The sequence below is a fragment of the Bos mutus genome, chromosome 8 (genome assembly GCF_027580195.1).
Source record: "Bos mutus isolate GX-2022 chromosome 8, NWIPB_WYAK_1.1, whole genome shotgun sequence".
Lineage (NCBI taxonomy): Eukaryota > Metazoa > Chordata > Mammalia > Artiodactyla > Bovidae > Bos > Bos mutus.
In genome coordinates this window covers 15,542,709-15,566,571 of record NC_091624.1, presented here as the reverse complement: position 1 = coordinate 15,566,571, position 23,863 = coordinate 15,542,709, and the positions used below count along the sequence as shown (strand labels likewise).

General features: G+C 47.2%; 1 long non-coding RNA gene across 3 annotated transcripts in view; it reads right to left on the bottom strand.

The window, feature by feature from the left end:
- Nucleotides 1-1,701: 1,701 nt before the first annotated feature.
- The window catches only part of LOC138988865 (uncharacterized), a 69,536-nt gene continuing 47,374 nt past the window's right edge, over nt 1,702-23,863 (bottom strand). The window contains exons 2-5 of one of the 3 annotated variants that reach the window (XR_011465046.1): nt 14,933-15,049; nt 14,273-14,461; nt 12,061-12,315; nt 1,702-7,789 (exon numbers count right to left, since the gene is read on the bottom strand). This is a non-coding gene — a long non-coding RNA (uncharacterized lncRNA). The remainder of the gene's footprint in view (nt 7,790-12,060; nt 12,316-14,272; nt 14,462-14,932; nt 15,050-23,863) is intronic. The other 2 variants (XR_011465048.1, XR_011465047.1) reach the window with 2 other exon arrangements.

The following is a 23,863-nucleotide window of genomic DNA, read 5'->3' as shown; positions in this document are numbered from 1 at the left end:
TGGACTGCAGTATGTCAGTCTTCCCTGACCTTCACTATCTCTCGGAGTTTGTTTAAACTCTCGTCCATCAAGTCAGGGATGACATCCAACCATCTCGTCCTCTGTCACTCCTTCTTCTCTTCAATCTTTCCCAGCATTAGGGTCTTTTCCAACAAGTTGGCTCTTTGTATCAGGTGGCCAAAGTATTGGCGCTTCAGCTTTAGCATCAATCCTTCAAAGCCCCGTAACAAGTAAATTTTTGAGCTGAGGTTTGAATGGATGCAATCTGGCTCGAGTCAGAGCTCTTAATGGCAGCAGTGGATTGTCAAGGGTTAACCCCTGCCTTGTGCCAGAAGAACTGGCAGAGTTTCTATCCATCCCATCACAGCCTTGGCAAAGGTTCCCATACCCTTTTGTTGATGCAGCTCTCCTAAAAGACAGTCATTTTCAACAGAGACGTGCATGGAAAGGTTCAGTTTATTTGGGTAGAGTCAAGGAATTTCCAACCCTTATTGACAGCTGAATTGTGGCTTGCAAGAGCCCTACCTCCACTCAGGAAAAACCTTGTGAACGAATGGTCTTCCTCTTCTTCGCCAGCATTTTGCAATGTTGGTAGGGCCAGGCGTTAGCACAGAGATTCCATTTGTTGTGCATATTTCTGGATACGCAGAATTCTGACATCTGTAACCTTGCAGCCGAGGTTTGTACCAGCATGGTAATCTCTTTCAGCACTGCCAAATAGTTCTTTTGAAAAACATATTGGCTGCTAACCCATTTTCTGCTGTTGTGTTCTGGACAAGTGTTTCCCAAAACTATTTCCTAACAGCACTGAGGGGTTAGGAGAAGAGAGAAAGTAAATCAGAACAGGACTGTAGAATTGATTGGGGAGGAAAAACACAAAATAAACCCACTGCCACCCGTAAAAAGCCTGAACTGTGGCTCTGGGTTCTTCATAATTTGAAACCAGAGTTTCTGAGCTGGTGCTCTTTCTCTGACAAAGGTGATTTTTGTTTTTCTTTAGATAAGGAGAATTCTCTTCACCTCATTGGAGGTTTTGGCCAACAGTTGTGACTTCTAGGAGATGAAGAACATAGTAGATGGTTTGATTGTAGAAGAAGCCAGGTGGAGAGGACTGCTGGGTCCTGGGGAGGAGCTGCATGGTGACTGGCTCTCTGCCACATGTCTAGCTCAGCTCTGATGATGAAATTCACTTCTCATATGATCTTGAGTTAAATTAACTACTCAGAGGCCACCAGAAGCTCAGCTCCTAAAATCCCAGTCACTGTGCCTGACACATCCCAACACCTAGGGATTGAGTTTGGCAGCTGAGTCAGTGTTTTCAAGCTTCTACTGCTCTCCCACGAGATTCTGTTCCTGCTGTGTTTTGCTTTAGAATATACACTACAAATTTTAAAAGATAAATTTAGAATATGAAAGTGAAAGGTGCTCAGTCATGTCTGACTCTTTGCGACCCCATGGTCTGTAGCCTATCATACCAGGGTCCTCTCTCCATGGAATTCTCCAGGAAAGAATACTGGAGTGGGTTGCCATTCCTTCTCCAGGGGATCATCCCGACCCAGGGATCAAACCTGGGTCTCCTGCATTGGAGGCAGATTCTTTACCATCTGAGCCACCAGGGAAGCCCATTTAGAATATACATACTTAAAATCCATATTTTTAGAATATGTTTATTTGGGGCATATATGATACATTAAAGTTTTACCTTACTTGTATAATGTGTACATATATATGTATTTATCTATGTATATATACATGTGTATATATACATACACACACATATATATGTATATGAACCATCTTCTCTTTATATATCTGTAAGTATACACACACACACACACACCCACCCACACTTAACTGCTTGGGAAGGAAACATTCTATATGTAAAATTCTATATAAATGCACATAAATTAACTTTTAATTTTATGAACAAAGTGCTTCTTTAAATCATTATGTATAAAACAGTTCTTTAAATCACTTTAATTATATATATGTTAATATATATGCATGCATGCCCGTTCAAATTCAATTCAAAAGAGAAGATAGTTCATACATGTATATGTGTATATGTGTTGTGTATGTATATATCCCCTCTTCTCAAGCAGTTTCTTGTATACACACACACACACATCTACCCCACTTTATACAACTGGTTCCCTCTTTCCCCAGCTCCTCAGCAGTCATTGGACACCCCCACCCCGGCTGTGAGTTTCAGGAGGCCGGTATCTCCCAGGAGAGGCAGAAGAAATTCACAGCCCTTTGCAAAATCTCTCACTTGCTTTGCACTTGGGTGACATGAGAAGTGTTTTCTCTCTACCAGCTCCTTGCTTTCCAGACACTTTGACCCCCACATAATCACCACCTTGTTTTCCTTTACAATTTTTCATCAGAGTTTTTAAAAATTATTATTAAATGAAAATTTTAATGTGTAGTTCAAGGGAAATTCAGCCTGTATCTTTCAGATTCATTTACAGTTAAATCACCAGAAGTTGTTTTGCAATCACAGTCTGGCAGCCAGGGCACCTTGGAGGCTTCTTTCGGCCTCTGACTTGTAGTCAACACGAGCTGTGCTGTCTGGTTCAGAGCGCTCTGGACCGCCCGGCAGGCAAGCAACAGTCTGCACAGCAGTGAGTGGCAGTTGGTAGGTGTAGGTAGGGAACTGGGTCCAGGGACCAGCCTCATTTTTTTGCTCTAGTACCTGCTTTCCTAAGATGGACTCTGTCTTGTCATCCTGTGCTCAGATTCTCCATCTGTAAACCAGAGTGTCACCCACACTTATTCATTTCTTTGTGCTTCATCCCTCTTATTCTTAAAATGGAGATAATAATATTGAATAGTACCAACTTCCCAGTGACTGAGAAGAATGTGTGAGCCCCTAGGGAGAGTGCTCAGCATTTGGTCTGGTAAGAGTTATTATCATTTGTGTTATTGCCACTGGGTAGAAAGTTGCCAACGTGGAGGACACCTTCTAGGTGCTGGGTGCCATGCCGACTACTTCTAACTTAGCCCTCATGATGCTCTCCCTGCCATCTGCCAGCTCTCTCTCTCTTACCTGGCTGAGTTTCTCTCTTTCTGCACAATCTCTTTTCTCTAGAATTCCCCTCACAGGCTGCAAGTCACAGAGGGCTGCTCCAACCTCCCCTTTTCTTTCTCCACTCCTTCTGGGCAGAAGCATCTTTCTCTATGGATTTAGCAACTTCTAAGCCTCTTGGACGTGAGTTTGAGTGAACTCTGGGAGTTGGTAATGGACAGGGAGGCCTGGAGTGCTGCGATTCATGGGGTTGCAAAGAGTCGGACACAACTGAGTGACTGAACTGAACTGAAGCCTCTTGAGAAACCTGTATGCAGGTCAGGAAGCAACAGGTAGAACTGGACATGGAACAACAGACTGGTTCCAAATAGGAAAAGGAGTACGTCAAGGCTATATATTGTCACCCTGCTTATTTAACTTACATGCAGAGTACATCATGAGAAACGCTGGACTGGAAGAAGCACAAGCTGGAATCAAGATTGCCGGAAGAAATATCAATAACCTCAGATATGCAGATGATACCACCCTTATGGCAGAAAGTGAGGAGGAACTAAAAAGCCTCTTGATAAAAGTGAAAGAGGAGAGTGAAAAAGTTGGCTTAAAGCTCAACATTCAGAAAATGAAGATCATGGCATCTGGTCCCATCACTTCATGGGAAATAGATGGGGAAACAGTGGAAACAGTGTCAGACTTTATTTTTTTGGGCTCCAAAATCACTGCAGATGGTGACTGCAGTCATGAAATTAAAAGACGCTTACTCCTTGGAAGGAACGTTATGACCAACCTAGATAGCATATTCAAAAGCAGAGACATTACTTTGCCAACAAAGGTCCATTTAGTCAAGGCTATGGTTTTTCCAGTGGTCATGTATGGATGTGAGAGTTGGACTGTGAAGAAAGCTGAGCACCTAAGAATTGATGCTTTTGAACTGTGGTGCTGGAGAAGACTCTTGAGAGTCCCTTGAACTGCAAAGAGATCCAACCAGTCCATTCTGAAGGAGACCAGCCCTGGATATTCATTGGAAGGACTGATGCTGAAGCTGAAACTCCAGTACTTTGGCCACCTCATGCAAAGAGTTGACTCATTGGAAAAGACTCTGATGCTGGGAGGGATTGGGGGCAGGAGGAGAAGGGGACGACAGAGGATGAGATGGCTGGATGGCATCACCAACTCGATGGACATGAGTCTGAGTGAACTCTGGGAGTTGGTGATGGACAGGGAGGCCTGGTGTGCTGTGATTCATGGGGTCTCAAAGAGTCAGACACGACTGAGCAACTGAACTGAACTGAATTGACTGAAGCTTGATTTCCATTCTTGACTTCTGCCCTGATGTTTATGCTGCTATATCTATATTCATGAAGAGGGCATGGCAACCCGCTCCAATAGTCTTGCCTGGATAATCCGATGAACAGAGGAGCCTGGTGGGCTGCAGTCCGTAGGGTCGCACAGAGCAGAACAGCACCTGAGGCAGACCTTTTGACCTGCTCTTCCCTCTCCCAGCAGGATCAGAGCTGAAGAGAAGTGTCCCTGAATCTCAGCCAGGTTGCAGGTGGCCTGAGGGGAAACATGATTTATGGCTGGAGGCTGACCAGCCGAGGTGAGCGCCAGCTTTCTGCTCTCCATGTCACCCTGGACCAGTTGCCCCACTCGCCCACCCAACACGTTTTCATACCAAGAGCAGAGACATAACTGAAGTGACTTAGCACGCACACACATCCATATTCACTTGGATGTTGCCCAGAGACTTCTAATGCAGTAAATCCACACTGAAGTCTATTACCTCCCCCGTCCTCCCCACCTTCCCAGCCTCTCATGCTCTGTCCCTCCGGCTCTGGTCCTTGTCTTGGTTAAGGGCACCACCAGTCACCTAAGTCAGTACTCATCTTGATGATGCCCCTTTCCAACCACCCAATCCAGTAAATGGCCAAGTCCTGTTGATTTGGTTCATTCTGTACATTTCAGATTTGCCTCTTCCTCCCTGACCTCCTGCACTGGTCTGGATCCTCAGCAATTCTTCCTGTGGCAGCTGTAGCCGCTCTCTGGTTTCCTGGCTTCTAGCACTGCCCCTTGGGGTTTCCTGAGACCAGGTTAGACACATGCCACTCCTCTGGCTGCAAAGTGTCTGAAGAATTACGGCCAAAATCCTGCATTTGTCATTCAATACCCAGCCCTTCTATTCCCATGATATATCCCCTCCTCATCCTTCATCTCATCCTCTACCATCAAATATGGTTTCCTGGGTTTTCTACTACATGACAACCTGAGGTCTTCTGAATGGGGCTTGGGACTACCTTCTGAATGATGATGCTGGGGTAACATTCCAATCAGATTTGCTGTTTAGTAAATTCAGGGCATGGAGTAGGTGTAGATAAAGGAGTAGGGGGCCCCTCTGGGCTCTTCCCAGAATTGCAGGCACATCTCTGCTGAGCAGAGTACTGCAGAGCCGCAAACCCAGCCTCCATGGGGGAGCTCCTGTGTGGTTATCACTGGCCACTCTAGTTAAGGGAGGCATGGGACACTTTCTCAGGGTGGGGACATTTCAGAGCATCACTGAGGGACAGGCAGGTAGCTCTGGGCACCTGAGGCAGACCTTTTGACCTGCTCTTCCCTGTCCCAGCAGGATCAGAGCTGAAGAGAAGTGTCCCTGAATCTCAGCCAGGTTGCAGGTGGCCTGAGGGGAAACATGAGGATTTATGGCTGGAGGCTGACCAGCCGAGGTGAGCGCCAGCTTTCTGCTCTCCATGTCACCCTGGACCAGTTGCCCCACTCGCACATCCAAGACCATTTCATACCAAGAGCAAAGGCACTGACTGGGGCCAGGTGCCTTCAGGGGCTTCCCAGGTGTTGCTAGCGGTAAAGAACCCACCCGCCAATGCAGAAGACTAAGAGATATGGGTTCAATCCCTGTTCGGAAGATCCCCTGGAGGAGGGCATGGCAACTCACTCTAGTATCCTTGCCTGGAGAATCTCCATGGACAGAGGAGCCTGGTGGGCTACAGTCCACAGGGTCGCAAAGAGTCGGACACGACTGAAGTGACAGCACACGCATGCACACAGGTGCCTTCAAAGAGCCTAGCTCCACAACAGTGACACCAACCCTAACCAGAACCCAGATGTTGTCCTAGGAGGTGGTGGTCCATGTCATCTGCTTCAGAATCTAGAACAAAATGGGGGAGGGTCTTTGAGTGCTAGAAAGCTTCTTGGCAAGTTTTTAACTTGGAAGACACACCCACAAAAGTCATATGTGTTAGTGGACCAAGGAAAGCCAGGCTTGGTAGAAAGAAGGTCCTGGGGGAAAGCAATCTGAATGTCTTTCCTGTCTCTATTGACAATCCCTGGTTGCTCTGGCCACTGACTCAGCATTTCCTCTGGAATCCTGCTACACAAGTATTTCTGCGTGTAAACCAAGTTAAACTGGTATCGGCATAAGTTGCTGAGGGATTCCAGAGAGGGAGGGATGAACTTGGTCTGGGCTGGAGGCAGGAGATTGGAGAAGGAAAGGATATCTACATGGGGTTTCAAAGCATGAATAGGAGTTTTCTGAAGAAGAGAAGAGAGAAAAGTATTCACTGTAAAGACAATAACGGGCAAAATCACGTTTAAAAGCTAGTAAGTGGGTCCAGCCTGACTGGAGAGTAGGGAGAAAGGGGCAAGGATGAGGCCCCAGAGGTTGAAGAGCTGAAAGTTTTGGAGACTGTGAGCCTGGTTACTTCCTTACCGTGCAGAGGGGCCTGAGTGGGGTGGAGTAACTTTTTCTGCCGCAGGTTCAAGGTGACTTGAACCTTGCCCTTTTCCCTCCTGACCCTGTTTCTTTCATTTTCTATCTTCCAATCTCTCTGACAGTGACTTCAAGCAGGACTCAGCTAAGTGAACATTCAGAAACCCTTCTGAGAAAACAAAAACCAAAACCAAACGAAACAGAAACCCAAGGATTTCACTACCCGGAGCATGGCGGGAAGGGACAGGCCCAGGCAAGAACCCAGCTCTAGAAGGGCTGGGCGGGACCTGCGGCTGACCGGAGCTGTCTGGGCTCCCCTGCACTTTGCTTTTCGTTTTGGGGGGAGGCGGCTGTGTGGGAGGAGGGCAGGAATCTCCGAGAAAATATTTGTCACGAAAAGGAAATCTTGGCTGGCCCCAGAAATCACAGATAATTAAGAGATATGATTTATCATTGGTGATGCTTCCCAGCCTCGGCCAGCGGGTGAGTAAGTGTTTTTCTGGCTGCTTGGGAAGGCTCTGCCCCACGTCAGAGGCCTGGCACTGCTCTGCGGCCGCAAGGACACCAGCAGCGCTGGGCAGAGGCTCTGGGTCTGCCAGTGACTGCTCCCCCCATGGCCAGCCCCGCTGGGGTGGATGGACAGAACGCCAGCTTCCGAGCAGGACAGGCCCGGAGTGATTCCAGCCTTGGACAGAGCATGTGGAACACACTCAGCTTCTCTGGGCTTTGGCTTCCTCATTTGTAGGATGAACACAGAGGTTCTTGCCACCTGGGGACACTAAACAGTGTCTGCAGATGTTTTTTGGCTGGCACCAAGGAGGGAGGCAGGGCACGCCAGGCAACTGATGGGGAGAGGCCAAGGACGGGGCATGGTGCTGGCCTCGTTAATGCCCGGGACAGCCCCCCGACAGCCAAGAATGATGTGGCCCGAAGGTCGTGAGTGCCGATGCTGAGAAAGCCGAGTCAAAGTCGTTGCCCAGAGCTCAGAGTTGGCGAGAAGACGGTCACATGTCTGCGCTGCCTAACCCAGAGCGGGCCGGACCCTGGTTAAACAGAAGTTTAAGAAGTGGTAAGTCAGATGGAGAAAGACGAATATCATATGATATCACTTATATGTGGAACCTTAAAAAAAAGGATACACATAAACTTATTTACAAAATAGAATCGGACTCACAGACGGAGATCAAACTTACGGTGGTCCCCAGTGGACCAGGATAGGGGGAGGGATATATGGGGAGTTTGGGATTGATAAGGACAGAATGTGATGTTTAGAGTAGATTACCAAGAAGGACCTACTGTACAGGGAACTCTATGATGTTTTGGAATGACCTAGCTGGGAAAAGAATTTGAAAAAGAAAAGATACATGTACATGTATAAGTGAATCACTTTACTGTATGCTGGAAACTAACAAAACATTGTTGATCAACTGTGATCCAATATAAAATTAAAAAAAAAAAAAAAAAAAAACCGTGGTAACTCAAGTCATGTCACTTGGAAGGAAGGCCATGGGCTAGCAGCCTGGGGTAGTTCTGGAGGAGAGACTTGCCAACTGGGAAGAAAAGAAGGCCAACCAGTGCCTTCCCTCTCCAAAACCCCTCCCTCCCTCCCTTTCTTCCTCTTCCCTGGCTCCCTTCCTGCCTCAGTTGCGGAACACGTGGGAGGAGCCAGGACCCTGAGGTGCAGATAGTGACAGAACAAAAAGGCCCCTGTCCACACTGGGCTTTCATTCTAGTAATTTTCCCACAAGTGAAGACATCACGCTGCATCAAATGGTTAACAAGGTCTGTAAAGAAGAACAACCCCTTGATCGGAAATTTTGGATCTGTGTTCTGCAGTTCTGTGTCCTGAAAATGACTTGGAGAGGCTCCTGATCTATCTCTCTACTGCTCGGATTCCTTGGATTCCCCTAATCTTTTCAGAGAAAGCAGGTCATGGTGGCAGAAAGTGTTCAAAGTGTTAGTTGCTCAGTCCTGTCTGACTCTTTGCGACTCTCTGGACTGTAGCCTGCCAGGCTCCTCTGTCCATGGGAATTCTCCAGGCAAGAATATTGGAGTGGGTTGCCATGCCCTCCTGCAGGGGATCTTTCCAACCCAGGGATCAAACCTGGGTCTCCTGCATTGCAGGCAGATTTTTTTTTTTTTTTCACTATCTGAGCCACCAGGGAAGCCCCATTGTGGTAGAGTTCCTTGTATTTTTCAGCTGGAAGCACTTCCCCCAAATACAACAGTAAAACAGACAAACCAACCACCAACAAAGCTCTGTCAAATGGTAACCAGTTCATATAAAGAAGAAGAAAGCATGGTCAAGGGCCTCGATGAGGTGGGGGGCCGCGTGTGAACCCTAACCCTAATGGCAGGAGGTGAGGGCTGGCCTCCTTGATAAGGTGGTTTTAAGCAGAGAACTGGAGGGAGCCTGAGGGCGGGCAGGCGTCCAGCAGAGTCCGAGTCCTCCTCTGATTTGAATGCCTCTCTGGGTCTCGGGGCGGCGGACAGCCCTGCTCAGATGACCCAGCTGAAGTCGGCTGGGATGAGGGTCCCCGGCCGGCTCCTTAGGTCGGAGGAGCCACGCTGGGAGGTCAGGGAGATCAGCTCTGCCCATGGGCCCGCCCTGAGGCTGGCCATGAGAGTGTTTGCAGAAGGAAGGGTGGGGGATTTTAGCTGATTAGGGCCCATGTGCTCAGGCCCTGGCTTGAAGGGAACCTGGCTGGGTGCCCAGGGGGGTGAGCTGTTGGCTCTCAGTCTCCTTGGAGGGGGGATGGGGCCATTTGTACTCCACCCCCAGGCCCTGGCAGCCAACCCAGGGCCGCCTGCCACAGCAGAGGCAGGGCCAGCTTCCAGCTCCAGGAGGAGTGTGTCTGGACATGGACCTTTGCCATGCTGGATGGAGGAGAACATTAGGGGGAAAAAAAAAAAGACGCCACCTTTTGACTACTTTTTATACAGGTTCCCAAGGCTTTGAAAAATTCGTTCTTTTTTAACAACTGTGTCTCTTCTAATGCCTATGAGAGATTTTTAGGAAGAATAACCACGGTTGTATGTTTGCAGGTGGAGGAGGTACAGAGGCTTGGAGGGAGAGAGATGGGGTGGTTACGGTTATCTGTGTCTCATCCACATTTGCTTGCATTTAGCAAGTCTTTGCGGAGTATCTCCTGCACCGCCAGGACTGATGAGATGACGGAACTATGAATGCAGAAGGGATCACAGCTGTCTGGTCCATGGTGATGGCCTGAATGCCCAGCAGAGAGCTCCCGACACAGCAGGAGCACCATGAATACTCGGGGTTTATGGGCCATCTGGGGAGAAAAGGCAAATGACAGGTGACCAGCCTTTGTGATCATCTAGGTTGGGAGTTACCATTGTAAGTGTGATGAGCGTTTGGAGAAGAGACCTGGAGAGGGGGAGATGCAGGCTTGGGCAGGTGGGAGGCATGGAGGCAAGTCCAGGAAGCACAGAAGGTGGTATTTCCTAGTGCCATTGCACACTCCTCCCAAGGCTGGATGAATGTATCATGCTATACCAAATGGTAAACAATTTCTATGAAGAAATAGAATTCCTTGATCAGAAATTTTAGCTCTGTGTTTTATTGCCCCATTTCCTGAATATGACTTGGAGAGGCTCCTGATTTGTCCCTTTCCTGCTTTGATTTCTTGGATCCTGCTCAGCCTTTCTAAAAAAACCAAGCCATTGTGGCCTGAATTTTGCAGTTGCCCTTTTGTAAGAAGGACTTTCCCCACATAAAACTGTAAAATAAGTGAAAAATGTTACATTGAATGAATATAAATTCAACTCTAAAACCTTTAGGGCAGAACTTTTCTGGTGGTCTAGTGGTTAAGAATCTGCCTGCCAAAGCAGGAGACACAGGTATGATCCCTTTTCAGGAAGATTTCACACGCCAAGGGGCAACTTAGGCCATGTACCACAGACTAAGCCCTCACCCTATAGCCCATGTTCTGCAACGAGGGAAGCCAGCATAAGGGAAGCCTGCACACTGCAGCTAGAGGAAGCCCACAGGGAGCAACAAGGCACAGTACAGCCAAAACTAAATAAAGTTATTAAAAAAAACAACCTTTAGGGCCAAGCTATCCCCAGATGCCAAGGAGAGGGGATGATGGGGAGCCACAGAAGGTTTTGAAGCTGCAGTGAGTGAAGATGAGAAGACTATTGCTGGCTCCGTCCAGCCATACCTTTGCTCAGAACTTTCTTCTTGCTTAGGGACCTGCCCATTTCTCAGCTGATTCATGGATCCAGCAGTGAGCGTCAGGGGTGGAATCTTAAAGGTCCACCCTCAGCAACTTCGTCTCCATTTGCTTCTTCACCACCCTTGAGGTCAGTTGCATCACATCTGCTTGAGTACCTCCAGTGATGGGTACTCTCTAACACCCACACTGTGGTTCAAAGAATGCAGAATGGTGACCTGTGGGCCATATTTTCCTTTCAGACAGGCTTTGTTTAGATTGCCAACTGTTTAGACTTTTCTAAAATTAATTCCCAACATTTAAATATGGGATTTACACCCAGGAGTAGAAATTACATCTGGCCTATCTTGAGGTGAGAAGATCTGATCATGGTGGAGTCACAATCGCAAATGCTAGATCATGAACTCTCCAGCTCTCTCCAGAATCCACCACTTCTGATGACACTCACCACACTTCTCATTTGTGTAAGCCGAGCCTCAGGTTTTCCCACCTGTAAAATGGGATCAGAGCCCATACCCTTGGAGTTGTTATGAGGGCTAAAATGCCAAGCCTAGCAGAGTATCTGGACAATGTTGTTGTTTAGTAGGTAAGTTGTGTCTGACTCTTTGCAACCCTGTGGGCTGTAGCCCACCAGGGTCCTCCATCCATGGGAATTTTAATCTGGATGGTGTAGGCAGCTTAAATTTTTAGTGTTACTGCTTTATTCCTTGGATCTGGATTTCAGAAGCTTCTCCTGCATGGAGTCTTCCTGACTGAGGCTAAGATGAGAGGAATTAGTGCCTGGCACCACACTCCAGTACTCTTGCCTGGAAAATCCCATGGATGGAGGAGCCTGGTGGGCTGCAGTCCATGGGGTCGTGAAGAGTCGGACACGACTGAGCGACTTCACTTTCACTTTTCACTTTCATGCGTTGGAGAAGGCAATGGCACCCCACTCCAGCATTCTTGCCTGGAGAATCCCAGGGATGGGGGAGCCTGGTGGGCTGCAGTCCATGGGGTTGCACAGAGTCGGACATGACTGAAGCGACTTAGTAGCAGCAGCAGCAGGCATTCAAATCCCATATGTGCTGACTCACTGATCACACTCACAGGGGGCCCTCTGTCTCTCTCCAGCTCACCATTGATAAAACTTCTTTTTATTCCCATTCTGGATTTTCTCCCTGAGCTGTCTTCTTGGTCAGGATGCAGGGCCTTGGATGTTAGTGGTCAGAAATCAGTCTCCCCCCTCCACTTCTGGAGCAGTGCAGGTAGCCCTCCAAGCAGAGTCTGGATACTGAAGGCTGGTCGACTTGGAGAGGCAGGGACTGCAGCGGAAAAAGAGCCCTGGAGTCAGACAGGCTTGATTGCGGCCCCTGCACCATCACTTCCTATACCTGGAGTAAGTAAGTAAGTGTTAGTTGCTCAGTCATGTCCGACTCTTTCCCACCCCATGAACTGTAGCCCTCCACGCTTCTCTGTATATGGGATTCTCCAAACAAGAATACTGGAGTGGATTGCCATTCCTTTCTCCAGAGGATCTTCCTGACCCAGGGATTGAACCCTGGAAACCTCCTGCATTGCAGGCAGTTTTTTTTACTGTTTGAGCTATAGGGACATCCTGGAGCCGCAGTCAATTTATTTAGCCTGTGGGCTTCCCAGGTGGGGCTAGCGGTAAAGAACCCACCTGCCAATGCAGGAGACGTAAGATACATAGGTTCAATCCCTGCATCGGGAAGATCCCCTGGAAGAGGAAATGTCAGCCATGCATGCATGGGCCTCAGTTCTACAAAGCGTGTACAATGGCTCAGAAGGCCTGCTTTGTTGGGTTAGGATGAGCATGAAATGAAGTAATATAGTGTCTAATCGCTCAGAAACCTGATAAGTTGCTTAATTATCTATTTAGGGAGCCCCTACCGTGTGCTTGGGGCTGCGGTGCCAGCTTCCAGCATGCAGCGGTGACTCTGAGCGGCTCTACCCTCAGGCTTCCAGAGCTGGGTCCAGCCCCCTCTCCCATCTGCCTCCCGAGGATCTGGGGCCCTTCTCTAGGGTACAGGAGGGTCTTTGGATGAAGTCTTGGCTCTGCCCAAATGGGAGAGCAGAGCAGGGAAGAAATGGTGGAGAAGGAGCCGCAGTAAGGAACGATGCTCTGGGTGCCCAGGAGCAGCAGCAGGCGGCCAAGCCTGCCAGGAGCCCTTCACTGTTCTGGAGATGAAAGAGCTTCTTCCTCAGAACCCTGGGCGCAGCCCAAAGCCTGCTCCACCTTCTCCGCAGGCCAGCAAGGCCGGGAAGATGGGCACGGCTTGACCCGGGGCGCAGCTGTGCCTGGCGGGGCCTTCCCCTGTGCCCTCCCTGGAGCCTGGCAGGGGGCACCCGTGGCATCTGCCGGGAACCATCCTGGTGGCCGGCCCTGAGCGCTGTGGAAAGGCCCGCAGATGTTCAGGAAGTCCCTGGACAAAAACCACTGTGTTCCTGAGAATGTTTTGCATTTTTTTTTTTATGTTTCTCTTTGATAGTGAAACTGTGCGGTTGGATTTGCTTTGGCAGTTCTCTTCTTCTCAAATGGATATTTGAACCCCCTAGGAGGGGGCACTGTGAGAGCCTGGACTCAGAGTTTGGCCTGAGACCTTTGTGAGTGTTCAGCAAAAACAAGGACTGAGCTTGCATTTTGGGTAGAGACTCTAGTGTCAGGCAATGGATAATATCTATAGGGTATTAACAAAGGGGCCGTGATATTCACTTTGCTGTACAGCAGAAGCTAACACAACATTGTAAAGCAACTATAGTCCAATAAAAATTAAAAAAAAAAGAGGCAGTGGTAATAATAATACCATGCATTGTGTGCCTACTGTGTGCCGGCTCTGTGCCGTGTTTCTACATATGTTACCCTTTTCCATGCGCACAATCACAGGGGAAATGCGATCATGCCCATTTTAGAGGTGGGAAAGCTGAGGATCCGAGTGGTTAAGATCTCAAAATAACAGGTAGCATGTCAGCTAAGTCTGACCCCTGCACCTGCCTGCTTAACCACCCCTGGAACTGTACCTGTTCAAAACATGGCCCTGCTATTTGGCGAGGAGGCTCATGATTCCTGCTGTTTTCCTTTTGGAGGTTCAAAGTAATGAAGCGATTTGCCCAAGTGGTACAAAGGAGTGTTTGGTGTGAACTGGGAGGCAATTTACTTTGTCTCTAGCCCCCTGGGGGAATGCAATGGGGAAGGCAGATTGAACTGCATTGGGATTGCCGCAGGAAGGAGGGGGGTTCTTAAGTCAATTCTTGGCCTTAAGGCTTTCAGTGGCCCTCTTTGGAGGAACCGTCTAGGTCTCCACAACTCAAAGCCCTCTCTCCACTCACCTCTGGCTCACTTCATGCCACTACTTCACCACTTCATGCCAACACTCCAGCCTTCAGCAAAAACAGGTCCGTCTTTGGTGTCTCCATGGTGTGTTTAGAAGGCACATGGCAGTGACCGGCTTTCAGGCCAAGCCTGAACACGCATGTATATCTTCAGCAGAGAAGTATGTAAAGAACTCAGCTCCTCAACTGCAAAGACCAACGGAGCCACACTTAGCTCCTCACCCTGCGCCCAGCACAGAGCCTGGCAGAGAATATACAGTGTACACATTTAGGGAACCAACACATGAATGAGTGAATCAATGAGTCAGTGTGTGAGTGAAGGGATGAGTGAATGAATGAATGAGTTGAAACACCCCTCCTCTTACAATGCCGTTTCTAGCACCAAACCTGGCCAGAGTCTTTGCCATCATCAGGCTCGGGCTCTGGGAGGTGTGTGAGGGGAATAGGAGTGATCACTGAGTTCTTTCCCTTAGTTCCCCCTAGAAGGGAAATAAGGACTGTCTGCATCTTGATTGACAGTTCACAAACCACACGGCAGGACCAGCCCACCTCCCTCCACTAAGGGGAGTGGCCGTGATGTGAGGTCTGTAGACACCAGCTACAAAGTGGGTGCTGGGCAAACAGGGGGTGCTTTTCTTTCCAGTTCAGGATATTCACCTGGTATGGGAGAGATGGTCTGATGATCCAAGCGGCAGCAGGGGCCTGGACCCCACTTCGCTGTCAGGAGTCCTGCCCCGCCTCGCCCTCCCACGGTGACCAGAACAGGTTGGGTGGCTGGAAGAAGGGAGAAGATGACCAGGGTCTACCAGGTGCAGCCTCTCGGTTAAGGTTCAGTTCGGTTTGGTTCAGTCACTCAGTCGTGTCCGACTCTTCGCGACCCCATGGACTGCAGCACGCCAGGCCTCCCTGTCCATCACCAACTCCCCGAGTTTACTCAAACTTGTGTCCATTGAGTCGGTGATGCCATTGAGTTGGTTAAGGTTAGGGTTATAATATCTCATGAGATATTAGGTGCAATACCTCATGAATTCTCAGACTGTCCTGTAAAGAGAAGACTAGGGTCCCTCCCTCTTTCTTCTCCTCTTTCTCTCCCTCCCTCCCTTACACCAGTGACTGAAGATTTAAGGGCTACGGGGCTTTCCCAAGGTCACTCCACCTGAAAACATAAAGGCAGAGACTGACTTCAGATCTGCTGGACTCCAAACTGCTTGTTCTTCCTTTTGCAAGACTCCCTCAAACTCCCTCGTGATGCATTAATTAATGAGCTTGACCAATTCTTCCTGATTCTTCTATATGGGGACATAAAAATAAAGAAGACACGCTGGTGTGTCACACTGTGGGCTGGAAAGGGGAGCAGGGAGGACAGATGGTAAATTATCCCTAAAAGTGCCTTCAGCACAAATGGACGCCGGTGGGGGCGTGGGGTGGGGAGAGGAGGCAACTTTGCTTGGGATGTTGGGGAGGGCTTCATGGAGGAGGTGACTCTGATTTGGATCTTTGCAAGAAACAGTGGTGAGCCAAGTACCTACACTGGGCAAAGTGCTCTTCTAGGCCAGTGAGTGAGGTGAGTGAGGCAGAGTGGTGAGGAAGACAACCGAGAATAACGAGTCAGGTGTTAGGTGGATTTTAGTCTCGGCTTTGAGGAGAATCGAGGAGAGAGCCCTTCATGAAGGGCAGCCATTACTGATGCCTGCTCACCACGACCAAGTGCCATGGGACTCGTGTCAAGGGCAGGCTGGGTGTGCTGGAGAGGGCACTTTTCCTTAGTGGAGAGGTTTTCCATCGGGAAGTTTCTGGCAATGATGCTCGGTGTTGTTGCCATTCTGCATTTCCTGTGCATGTTATCCCCCTAATGAGATAATCTCCTTAATGTCCCAGTGAGGTCAAGTGCTATTATGTCCGTTTCCCAGATAATGGATGTCCACTGGAGGTGGTAGTGATGGGCAGGGGAGGTCTCCAAAGAGGCCAGGACAGAACCCAGAAGGTCTGAACTCTACCCTCAAGGTCATGGCCCTTCTCCAGGATAAACTCCAATACAGGCTCCTCAGGTTTCCTCAACTCCAGCCCTAACCTGATGCTGAAGCTGAAACTCCAATACTTTGGCCATCTGATGCAAAGAACTGACTCATTGGAAAAGAGCCTGATGCTGGAAAAGATTGAAGGCTGGAGGAGAAGGGGTGAACGAGTATGAGATGGTTGGATGGCATCACCGACTCAATGGACATGAGTTTGAATAAATTCTGGGAATTGGTGATGGACAGGGAGGCCTGGCGTGCTGCAGTCCATGGGGTCACAAAGAGTCAGACGCAACTGAACGACTGAACTGAACTGAACCACCTTCTCTGAATCCCTTCTCTCTAACAGCCAACTTGGTGTAAAGAGCCGAAAAGCAAATGAAAAAGCTGTTCCATAAAAGGGATTTGGATGAGATCAAAAGGGTTTGTAACTGGGACGGGCCTGTAAGCTTTGAATGTTGTGTTTTTCTGGCAGGTGCTGTAATTAATACATACGTTGAACATCATACATAATGTGCGTATTAGTGACCCAATGCTCAATTCATATGCTAATTCTATTAATTGCATATTACCTAGGCTGCTTAATGAACATTACATAGGTTTTTAATGAGCGCACTTATCATAATTGAATTCAATTACATTTCTGCTATGCATATGAAGTCAATAGAAGAGCTGGACCCCGACAGGGACCGGGCAAAAGGAAACTGTTGCTTGTAAGCTGGAGCAAAGGGGAAGTGAGAAGCCAAGGGGCAGAGCTGATTTGCTTGGCCGGCCCTTTGTGGGGCCCAGATGGTGGTGCACAAAGCGGGGTAAGTAGCAGGCAGTGTGGGCACAAGGCAGGCTCTCCTGCTGCCCCTTTGCTGTGGCTCTGGGACAGGTGCAGGCCTGGAGCCCTGAAGCCAGCCACGCCCAGGCTGTAACAGAACACTTTTCCTCCTGCTGACCCAAAGCCGGAGGGTGGTTGCATCACTTCCTCTGGCACCACTGAGACCACGTGACTCGGGAATCCCTTTTTGCCAGGGATGCTGGCACGGGAGGCCCCAGATCCAGGGTGACTCCTTTTCTCCAGAATCTGTCTGGAGCAGAGAGACAGAGCAGATGGAGCCGCTGCTGCTGTGACTGCGGCTCACGTAGGCTCAGGGCTCACAGCCTCCAGAAGAGGCAGCCCTGTGTGTGAAGAGAATCAGGGAGTGAAGAAGCATTGGCATTGGCGCTTCCCCTCCCAGGGAGGGGAAGAGAAAGGTGCCCTGATATGATGGGCAGCTACCGTGGGTCAGGCTCTGCTGATGTCACCTCCTTTAACCTTCACAGGGAAAGAGCCTGGGTGCTCCCATCTGGGTGAAGTGATACTAAACCTCAAGAGAGGTGAGAGATTTGCCAAAAGTTTCTCTCTCTCTTGCACACACACACACACACACACATACATCCCACAGCTGATCGGAGGTCAGACCAGAGTTTGAACCCAGGTCTGTTTTACTCTAAAGGTTACAGCATCCAGTCCCAGGCTGTCTCAATGCAACTTGTGGTCCTGTTTTTCTTTTTCTCTTTCATTCTCTTCTTCTACTTTTTTTTTTTTTTTTTAATTTGAATTATTCTTTCTTTATTTATTCATTTTCTTTTTTTTTTTAATTTTATTTTATTTTAAAACTTTACATAATTGTATTATTTTTGCAAAATATCAAAATGAATCCACCACAGGTATACATGTGTTGCCCATCCTGAACCCTCCTCCCTCCTCCCTCCCCATACCATCCCTCTGGGTCGTCTCAGTGTACTAGCCCCAAGCATCCAGTATCGTGCATTGAACCTGGACTGGCAACTCATTTCTTACATGATATTTTACATGTTTAAATGTCATTCTCCCAAATCTTCCCACCCTCTCCCTCTCCCACAGAGTCCATAAGACTGTTCTATACATCAGTGTCTCTTTTTGCTGTCTCGCATAATCGGGTTATTGTTACCATCTTTCTAAATTCCATATATATGTGTTAGTATACTGTATTGGTGTTTTTCCTTCTGGCTTACTTCACTCTGTATAATAGGCTCCAGTTTCATCCACCTCATTAGAACTGATTCAAATGTATTCTTTTTAATGGCTGAGTAATACTCCATTGTGTATATGTACCACAGCTTTCTTATCCATTCATCTGCTGATGGACATCTAGGTTGCTTCCATGTCCTGGCTATTATAAACAGTGCTGCAATGAACATTGGGGTACATGTGTCTCTTTCCCTTCTGGTTTCCTCAGTGTGTATGCCCAGCAGTGGGATTGCTGGATCATAAGGCAGTTCTATGTCCAGTTTTTTAAGGAATCTCCACACTGTTCTCCATAGTGGCTGTACTAGTTTGCATTCCCACCAACAGTGTAAGAGGGTTCCCTTTTCTCCACACCCTCTCCAGCATTTATTATTTGTAGACTTTTGGATCGCAGCCATTCTGACTGGTGTGAAATGGTACCTCATAGTGGTTTTGATTTGCATTTCTCTGATAATAAGTGATGTTGAGCATCTTTTCTTGTGTTTGTTAGCCATCTGTATGTCTTCTTTGGAGAAATGTCTATTTAGTTCTTTGGCCCATGTTTTGATTGGGTCATTTATTTTTCTGGAGTTGAGCTGTAGGAGTTGCCTGTATATTTTTGAGATTAGTTGCTTGTCAGTTGCTTCATTTGCTATTATTTTCTACACCATGACCAAGTGGGCTTTATCCCAGCGATGCAAGGATTCTTCAATATCCGCAAATCAATCAATGTAATACACCACATTAACAAATTGAAAAATAAAAACCATATGATTATCTCAATACGTGCAGAGAAAGCCTTTGACAAAATCCAACATCCATTTATGATAAAAACTCTCCAGAAAGCAGGAATAGAAGGAACATACCTCAACATAATAAAAGCTATATATGACAAACCCACAGCAAACATTATCCTCAATGGTGAAAAATTGAAAGCATTTCCTCTAAAGTCAGGAACAAGACAAGGGTGCCCACTTTCACCATTACTATTCAACATAGTTTTGGAAGTTTTGGCCACAGCAATCAGAGCAGAAAAAGAAATAAAAGGAATCCAAATTGGAAAAGAAGAAGTAAAACTCTCACTATTTGCAGATGACATGATCCTCTACATAGAAAACCCTAAAGACTCCACCAAAAAATTACTAGAAATAATCAATGACTATAGTAAAGTTGCAGGATATAAAATCAACACACAGAAATCCCTTGCATTCCTATACACTAACAATGAGAAAACAGAAAGAGAAATTAAGGAAACAATTCCATTCACCATTGCAACGGAAAGAATAAAATACTTAGGAATAGATCTACCTAAAGAAACTAAAGACCTATATATAGAAAACTATAAAACACTGGTGAAAGAAATCAAAGAGGACACAAATAGATGGAGAAATATACCATGTTCATGGATTGGAAGAATCAATATAGTGAAAATGAGTATACTACCCAAAGCAATTTATAGATTCAATGCAATCCCTATCAAGCTACCAACAGTATTCTTCACAGAGCTAGAACAAATAATTTCACAATTTGTATGGAAATACAAAAAACCTCGAATAGCCAAAGCGATCTTGAGAAAGAAGAATGGAACTGGAGGAATCAACCTACCTGACTTCAGGCTCTACTACAAAGCCACAGTTATCAAGACAGTATGGTACTGGCACCAAGACAGAAATATAGATCAATGGAACAAAATAGAAAGCCCAGAGATAAATCCACGCACATATGGACACCTTATCTTTGACAAAGGAGGCAAGAATATACAATGGATTAAAGACAATCTTTTTAACAAGTGGTGCTGGGAAATCTGGTCAACCACTTGTAAAAGAATGAAACTAGAACACTTTCTAACACCATATACAAAAATAAACTCAAAATGGATTAAAGATCTAAATGTAAGACCAGAAACTATAAAACTCCTAGAGGAGAACATAGGCAAAACACTCTCTTCTACTTTTTAAAACTGATTGATTTATTTGGCTGTTTGGATCTTAGCTGTGGCACATGGGGTCTTCATTGAATCATTTCAATGTGGCACATAAACTCATCATGTGCTTCACTAGTTGTGGCACTCGGGGCTCTAGAGTGCACGGGCTCAGTAGTTACAGCCCGCAGCATGTGTGACCAAGGACTGAACTCATGACTGCTGCATTGCAAGGCAGATTCTTAACCGCTGAGCCACAAAGAAGTCCCTTCCTCTCCTCCTCCTTTACTTTCAACAATCTTTACTATCCAATCATTTTAAAAAACTAAGTGTGGTATAATTGGCATATAACATTACAATAGTTTCAGATATACAACATGCTGCTGCTGCTGCTAAGTCGCTTCAGTCGTGTCCGACTCTGTGTGACCCCATAGACGGCAGCCCACCAGGCTCCGCTGTCCCTGGGGTTCTCCAGGCAAGAACACTGGAGTGGGTTGCCATTTCCTTCTCCAATGCATGAAAGTGAAAAGTGAGAGTGAAGTCACTCAGTCGTGTCCGACCTCAGCAACCCCATGCAGCCTTCCAGGCTCCTCTGTCCATGGGATTTTCCAGGCAAGAGTACTGGAGTGCGGTGCCATTGCCTTCTCTGATGTACAACATAATGATGTGATATTTGTATATATTACAAAACGATCACCACAGAAAGTCTAGTTAACATCTGTTGTTATACACAGCAATAACTTTTTTCTCTGGTTGTGAGAACTTCTAAGATTTACTTCTTAGCAACTTTCAAATACAATACAGTTTTATTAACTGTAGTCACCACTTTGTACATTACATTCCCAGAACTCGCCTACCTCTGACAACTACCAATCTGTACTCTGTGTCAATGAGCTGTTTTTATTTTTAGATTTTACATATAAGTGAGATCATACAGTATTTGTCTTTCTCTGACTTATTTCACTTAGCATACTGCCTTCAAGTTCCATCTATGTTGTTGCAGATGGCAAGATGCTGCTCTTTTTTATGGTTTCATAGAGTCCCTTGGACAGCAAGGAGATCAAACCAGTCAATCCTCAAGGAAATCAACCATGAATATTCATTGGAAGGATTGATGCTGAAGCTGAAGCTCCAATACTTGGGCCATCTGATGCAAAGAGTTGGTTCACTGGAAAAGACCCTGATGCTAAGAAATACTGAGAGCAAGAGGAGAAGGGGGCAACAGAGGATGAGATGGTTGGATGGCATCACTGACTCAATAGATATGAGTAAGCTCAGGAAGATAGTGAAGGACAGGGAAGCCTGGCTGGCGTGCTGCTGTCCTTGGGGTTGCAAAGAGTCAGACATGACTTATCAATTGAACAATACAATATCCATTGTATGTGTGTGTGTGTATATGTGTGTGTGTGTGTGTGTGTGTGTATATGCTAAGTCGCTTCAGTCGTGTCTGACTCTGTGCGACCCCATAGATGGCAGCCCACCAGGCTCCACCGTCCCTGGGGTTCTCCAGGCAAGAACACTGGAGTGGGTTGCCATTTCCTTCTCCAATGCATGAAAGTGAAAAGTGAAAGTGAAGTCGCTCAGTCGTGCCTGACTCTTAGCGACCCCATGGACTGTAGCCCACCAGGCTCCTCCGTCCATGGGATTTTCCAGGCAAGAGCACGGGAGTGGGGTGCCATTGCCTTCTCCCGTGTGTCTACAGGACACACCACATTTTCTTTATCCATTCATCCATTGATGTTATAGTCCTATTTTCAAAGCCCTCTTTCGAACTTGGTGCTAAGATAATGATGGGAGGAAAAGCTTGGCACAGACAGCAGGTAGAGAGAAAAGGAGTAATTAGAAAAGAAAAAATCACAGAGAGAGAACTTTATTTTTCCAGTAAAATTTCTTACAAAGTATAGATTTTCAGGTCTCCTCTTCTGCCACTCTTTCCACTCTCATTGACCGCCAATTTGCTAATCTTAGGCTGGCCAGGAATACACTTTCTATTTAGAAAGCCAGTGCAGCCAGATTTGGGCTCAGGCCTGGGGACTGACTCACTTTTGCTAGGATGACACATCCACTGTGCGTGTTTCACAATTTTCAGAAACACCAGATTTATTTCTGTCAGTACTCAGAGCCTCACATCGCTGTCCACCTAAGGCCACACACTGAGGCATTGCTATTTTTTTTTTTTTTTTTGGCCTCAATGGATGGGAAGACTTCCCGTGACTGAAATATCACCCTTGTTTGTAAGGAGAGAAAGTCTGGCCAAATATCACAGTGTTTTTCAACCAGAACTTGGCTGGCGTTCAATAGCCACCATGCCAAGGTTGGACCAGCCAGAGAGAAGGCTGTGAGCGCAGAGGGGGTTTGAGACTTGAAAATAAGGTGAAAAAAGGAGGGGAGGGAAGCAGACAGCAGAGACGGGAGGAGAGACTTGAGGGTTGGTTAAGTTTGGAGTGAAGGGAAGGGAGAAGAAGGGAGGGAATTTAAAAAGAAAAAGGTGGAAAGGGAAATAAAAAAGGGAGGATCAGGTGAGAGGGAGGGAGGGAGGAACTCACTTTAACTAGTCAACTACTACGTGCGTGCCAAGCATTGTTTGTAGAGCTTCTACACATATCCCACGTAACTCATAACCAGTGTGTGGGTGGGCATGACTAATCCTCAGTAGTATTAATGAAGAATCAGGGGCTCATAAAGCTGGAATAGCCCCGCCCCCAGGTATCCTGATGGCACAGGGCAGAGCAAGAATATGAAGCCTGGCTCTCTAACTCCATAAAGCCCGGAGGACTCCGCTGGTGATCAGAGTCTGATGGGACCGTCCCCTCTGAGGGGGTTGTTTCCACACTTAGACACTAAGTACTTTGGACGCGAAGGGCCTGCCACATACACAAGGCTCGGGATTCAGAGCTTTCTGGAAACTTTCTCCAGGGTAAACAAAAACAACCACTTCTACTATTTTGCCAACAAATCTCTCTCCAAAAAGGAAAGGAAAGGAAAAGGGAAAGTGATGCTATTTTTTTCCCCTCCAAAGTAAAGGTTAAAACAACATTTTCTTTGAGCTGATGTGTGAGCAGCCAGCAGACATTTCTTTGGTAACCATCTCCATGTGTCCATGTGGAAAGTACCTTGCAGTGACTAAGCGTGAGTCGAGGTGATTCACTTGTCACTCCGCTTCGGGACTCCGGGCTTGTTTGTCTGTGTGTTTCCATCAGCTTCAGATCCGGACATCCTGTACCCACCCCCCCAACACCCCCGTAGGGCACAGGTGCCAGAGAATGTGCCCCTGTCTCTGCTCACAAGGTGACGACCTTGGGGAGGGTGTGGACCCCTAGTCTTCTGGGAGGTCTTAGCTGCTAATTCCCTCAGGAACTGAGGAGGCGGGGGTTTGCAATGAAATGAGATTAACTGACTGAGAACCAGGGTGTGCTGGGAGTTTCTGTCTGAGGTTGTCTTAATCTCCCTCACTGGGACCCAAGGAGGTACCGGTTGCTTTTCTTCTTCATTGAAACTGAGGACCTAGCAGAAAAGGCCCAAGAACTCGGGGCTGGTAAACGGCCAGGTTGGCACCTTGAAGCAAGAGTATCTGTCATGGCACAGAAATGCTCCCAGGACCATTGATTCTGCTTGATAATTCTTTTTTATGTAAA